We start from the raw sequence: 6,453 nt of genomic DNA, 5'->3' as shown, positions 1-6,453 counted from the left end.
TCTGGTGCTGTGAGGCAGCAGTGCTAACTACTGTGCCACCACGCTGTCCGTTCTCAATTGCCCATTCTCAATGTGAAGGCGGGCTTTCCCTCTGCAGGGACTGTGCAGTGGTCACTGTTGCTGATGCTGTCATGGACTGCAACTGGCAGTTTGGAAAGGATGAAGTCAAGTATGTTTTTTTTTCCCTCTTGTTGGTTCCCTCATGACCTGCCGCAGACCCAGTCTAGCAGTTATGTCCTTTAGGACCTGACCAGCTCGATCAGTAGTGCTGCTGCTGAGCCACTCTGGTGGTGGGCATTGAAATCCCCCACCCAAAGTACATTTTGTGCCCTTGCCATCCTCAGTACTTCCTCCAAATGTTGTTCAACATGGAGGAGTACATCAGCTGAGGGAGGATGGTATGTGTTAGTCAGCAGGAGGTTTCCTTGCTCATGTTTAACCTGAAGCCATGAAACTTCATGGCATCCAGAGTCAATGTTGATGACTCCCACAGCAACTCCCTCCCAACTGTATGCTATTGTGCTACAACCTCTGCTGAGTCTGTCCTGCTGGCGAGACAGGTGTCTGGGATGTAAGATATGATTCCGTGAGTATAATTATGTTAGGCTGTTGCTTTACTAATCTTTGAGACAGCTTTCCCAATTTTGGTTCTAGCTCTCAGATGCTACTGTGGAGGACTTTTGAGGGTCGACTGGGTTGTTTCTGTTGTTGTCATTACTGGTGCCTAGGTCAATGCCAGGTGGTCCATTCAGTTTAATTTCTTTGAGACTTTGTAGCAATTGCTACAACTAGGCTAGCCAAGACCTTAACTTTTATCTTAATTAAAGGCATTCTAAGGTTCTGTGTTCCATATGTAATTCCATTGGCCACAATACTAGGCTTTAAGCCAACACACACTTTATTATTACACCCAGTTAAATACAAACAAAAGAAAAAAATTGGTTTAACTTCAATCTGCTGGAAAACTTAATAGAATAATAGAGTATTTAACTGATAAACAGCAACAGTTCCAAGACAGTAAAATCCCATAAATACACACTTGGCAAAGGAAATATCAACCAAATAGATTGTCTTAGATTTGATGTGTCTCCAGTCCAGGGGAAAAGAACACCAAGATAAAACAAAATGGGCACAAAGAGAGAACTCCAGGTTTTTGCTGTACTGAGAGAAATGTATAGCAACTTTCACAACCAACTTCAAAACACCAACAACTACTGAAAGCTAAGCTAAAACCCTGGTTCTGTGGGAGCCTTGCTCCAGCCGCCCATGCTGCTTTTATTGTTCTAAGATTTAAAGAAAGCCCAGGGGCTCAGAAGTTGTTTACTTTATCAGCTTTGAAAAGACATCTCCAAACCTCTGGCTCAAAACACCTCTTGAAAAGATCAAAGTACACCTCTAAAAGCCATAGTATCATTATAGCCACCGTACCTCCCCCACACCTCAATTAAATGAACCATCAATACAAAGATAGCTTCATTTTTTTTAAAAATCCTTTAGTATTATGCTATTAGTACACTACAATACATATATATTACACTCATTCCAAGCAAATGAACATTTAATATCAGAGTCCATTTTATCTGTTCATTTGCCGTCAAACACCTTCACCTTCCTTCAACAAAGTCATGACAATGCATCAGCAATTATGTTCTCCCATCCTAACACGTGTATAATTTTCAAATTAAATGGTTGCAAAAATTAACTGCACCTAAAGAGTCTGATATTGTTGTTAACCTGTTATGATCAAAGTTGTCTCAGCCACAACATTGGCAATATAAACATTGAAATCTTGCAATGCCAAAATCAAATTCATGGTTTCTTTCTAAATTTTGGAATATTTCTGTTGATGAATATTCAACTTTCTGGAAGAACGCCCAATGGGTTTTTCTATCTTCTCATTGTCTTCTTGCAAGAGTACAACACTAACACCCACATCACTTGCATTGGTAGCCACCTTGAATGTCGTTGCATAATTAGGGCTGATAGCTAACACAGATTTCAGGCTGGCAAATGTATCTGACAGTCTTCCATCCACTGAAATTTTCTGCACTATTTCAACAAGTCAGTCAGTGGAACAAAATGCTGCTAAAATCTAACATGAATGTTCGATAAAAACCATTCAGTCCCAGGAATCAAAGCACTTCACTCTTCATCGATGGTATGGGAAATTCTCCAATCACATCCAATGACAAGATTAGGAACGTGACTTGAGCTTTTGTGAACTCACTGTCAGTGAGTTTATCATCCAGCCTGCCCTCTGAAGTAGAATAAACGACTCTGATAAGTGCTCCAAATAATAGTTTCATGCATGATAAAGAATCACTTCATCATCTTTGTTTATCACACAATTGGGTAATCCTGAAATGATTTTATTGTTTAGTCTTTGAAATGTAGCTGGTGTATTTCTCATACCATATGTCTTATATTTAAACTGGTACAGTCTGTTTGGTATCATGGAAGCTGAAATTTCCTTCTCTCTCTCAGATAAAGTTACCTGCTAGTATATTTTGTGTTAAGTCCAGCTTTGAAATACAAGTTGTTTGTCTCACCTTATTAATACAGTTTTCTAAATGTGGAATAGAATATGTACAAGATTTCAAAAAAGCTTTGAATTTGGGGTAATCAATGCACAGGCTTTGGATACCATCTGGTTCCACTCACAGCAACTCACTTTGATCGTATCATATTTGAGCATGCTTTCAATCTCTTTTTGAGCATTTGTCTACATTAGAGGGTTAAGTCTGGAAGGATGTTGCTTAATTGGAACAGCATTTTATTTTCTATGTCATTTGCAATCATGTTAATTCTTCACAGCTTATTCCCATATATCTCCTTATACAATAATTCTTTCAGGTCATTTCGATTTTCTTCTGGAAGGGAACTCAATAATTTACCCCAATTTCTCAGAACATCCTCATTTTCCAATATAATTTGAGGAATGTCCAAATCAACACCATTTGAACTTGATGAATACAGCAGGCCAAGCAGCATCAGAGGAGCAGGAAGGCTGATGTTTCGGGCCTAGACCCTTCTTCAGAAATCTGGCCCGAAACGTCAGCCTTCCTGCTCCTCTGATGCTGCTTGGCCTGTTGTGTTCATCCAGCTCTACACCTTGTTATCCCAGATTCTCCAGCATCTGCAGTTCCTACTATCTCTGAAACCATTTGAACTTGGTTCTTCACTCTGTGTTGTAACCAGCGTCACATTCTCCTTTTGATTTGCTTCCATCACAAAATACCTTTTGAGCATATTCACATAACAACAAGCTATGATTTTCCTCCCATCTGACATTCTTATCAAATAATCTACCTCACTCAATTTCCATCAGAATCTTACTTTTGGTTCACCCCACCCCGCCCCACTAATAGTGATACTAACAATTTATCTCCTCCATCAAAACTACACATTTTTGATTTCTTGTCTGCTTTCTGCTTCAACTCATGCTGTGCTATTTTAAAATGCTGTCTGGCCAATTCACCAACTCTTTTGAATATTTCCCTAAAATTTGACACAAAATCCAAATGTGTGAGTTCTGAATTCCAACTTACCTTATCTTTCCTCAATTAATTTCAGTGGTCCCCTCACCTCATGCCCGAAAACTAATTCAAATGGACTGAATTTGTTGATTCATTAGGTCCATCCCTAATTGCACAAAGTACAAATAGAATTCATTTATGCCAATCCTCTAGGTAGTCATGTCTATAAGCCCTCAACATGGTCTTTAAATTTTGCGGCCTCCATTCTGATGCTCCTTGTGATTCTTGATGGTACACTGTTGAGTTAAGTTGATTTATTACTAAGCTATCCATAACATCCTTGAATATTTTGGATGTAAAATTTGACCCTTGCTCTGATTGTGTTTCTATGGGTAGTATCTATCAAAAAAAAAGAGCAACTCTTCTACAACCCTTTTCACTGTGATATAGCATAATGGAATGGCCTCCGGCCAACTAGTAGGCATACTCATTATGGTCAACAAATATTGATTTGCACTTTTTGTCTTCAGGAATTGTCCTGTGCAATCAATTAAGATTCTTGTGAAAAATTACTCAAAACCTGGAATAGGTATTAACGGTGCTGGTTTTATCACTGCCTGAAGTTTTCCTGCTACCTGTGGTAAGTGAAATGACTGGCAAAACTGATGCACATCTCCATGCAGTCCAGGCCAAGTAAGAATTTGTTCTATTTTAGCTTGAGTTTTCCTTCCTTCCAAATGATCTCCTATTGATACCTCATGTGCTACTCACAATGCTTTCTTTCTATAATGACCAGTAATACAACTTGATGAACTTCTGCCCTTTTTTAACCTGCCTAAATATGTAATGGTCTCCATTTCTCATCAAGACTTCACTTTTAAGATAGTAACATTCTAGGATACCCACAGTTTCCTTTTCTGTGTATGTTTTTTGACACAACTGATTTATATTTTCATTGTTTTTATTGCAGTTCAACTAACCTCTCTGTACAAAAAAAAATGCTTTTTCCTTCAGCTGTTGTTTTTTTTCTCAACCGTAAGATCAAACATAGTGTCTGATTATGAAACTTTAAATTCCTTATCTGTATTCTTCGATTTTTCTCCCCCTAATTCAAACTGTGGCTTTGTGACCTTGTTACCATGCAGTCAGTTATAATTCCATGATATACTTCCTTTAACATCTCAGTTGCCCAATTTTCCACTCGCTTTGCAAATATAGTAGGCATCACTCCCACTCATGATCTAGCAAGATCATTCCCAAGGAGACTATATCTCCAGAACGAAGAATTTTTCTATTAGTCCTACAATCAATTCACCATTTTTCACCAGACTCACCAACATCACCTGATATAATGGAGCACTATTCTTCTCACCATGACTTCCACAGAGAACATAGAACAGTACAGCACAATACTGTTGTGCCGACTTATTATTCTACTATAAAATCAAAGCTAACTTACATACCTTCATTTCACGAACAAAACCAAAGTTGCTGGAAAAGCTCAGCAGGTCTGGCAGCATCTGTGGAGGAGAAAACAGAATTAATGTTTCAGGTCCGGTGACCCTTCCTCAGAACCCGAAACGTTAACTCTGTTTTCTCTGCCACAGATGCTGCCAGACCTGCTGAGCTTTTCCAGCAACTTTGTTTTTGTTCCTGATTTACAGCATCCGCAGTTCTTTTGGTTTTTACCTTCATTTCACTATCATCCATGTGCCTATCCAAGAGTCGCTTCAATGTCCCTAATGTCTCTGACTCTACTACTACTGCTGGCAGTGCAATTCATGCACCCACCACTCTCTATGTAAAAAACCTACTTCTGACATCTCCCCTATACCTTCCTCCTATCACCTTAAAATTATGCCCCCTCATGATATTCATTTCTGCACTGGAAAGGGTTTCTGGCTATCCACTCTATCTATGCCTCTCATCAGCTTTTACACCTCTATCAAGTCACCTCTCTTCCTTCTTCGTTCCAATGAGAAAAGCCCTAGCTGCCTCAACCTTTCATCATAAGACCTGACTTCCATTTCAGGCAGCATCCTGGTAAATCTCCTCTGCACCCTCTCTAAAGCTTACACATCCTTCCTATAATGAGGTGACCAGAACCGAACACAATATTCCAAGTGTGGTCTAACCAGGGTTTTATAGAGCTGCAGCATAACCTTGTGGCTCTTAAACTCAATCCCCTGCCAATGAAAGCCAACACACCATGTCCCTTCTTAACAACCCAATCAACTTGGGTGGCAACTTTGAAGTATCTATAGATGTGGACCTCAAGATCCCTCTGTTCCTCCACACTGCCAAGAATCTTGCCATTAATATGTGTTCTGCATTCAAATTCGACCTTCCAAAATGAAGCACTTCACACTTTTCTGGGTTGAATTCCATCTGCCACTTCTTTGCCCAACTCTGCATCCTGTCAACGTCCCATTGCAGCCTACAACAGCCCTCCACACTATCCACAACTGCACCAACACTTGTGTCCTCAGCAAACTTATAACCCATCATCCCAAATCCTCATCCAAGTCATTTATAAAGATCACAAAGAGCAGAGGTCCCAGAACAGATCCATGCGGAACACCACAGGTCACCGAGCTCCAGGCTGAAATTTCGGTCTACTACCACCCTCTGTTTTCTATTTGACATCCAGTTTTGTATCCAGACAGCCAAATTTCCCTGAATCCCATGCCTCCTTACTTCCTGAATGAGCCTACCATGGGGAAGCTTATCAAATGCCTTGCTAAAATCCATATACACCACATCCACTGCTCTACCTTAATCAATGTGTTTTGTCACATCCTCACAGAATTTGATAAGCCTTGTGAAGCATGACCTGTGCCTCACAAAGCCATGCGGACCATTTCTAATCAAGCTACACTTTTCCAAATAATCATAAATACTATCTCTCGGAATCCTCTCCAATAATTTTCCCACCACAGAAGTAAGACTGACTGGTCTGTAATTCCCAGAATTATCC

The sequence above is a fragment of the Rhincodon typus genome, chromosome 46, assembly GCF_021869965.1.
Source record: "Rhincodon typus isolate 14 chromosome 46, sRhiTyp1.1, whole genome shotgun sequence".
Taxonomy (NCBI): domain Eukaryota; kingdom Metazoa; phylum Chordata; class Chondrichthyes; order Orectolobiformes; family Rhincodontidae; genus Rhincodon; species Rhincodon typus.
Note: the sequence above shows the minus strand (reverse complement) of the source record.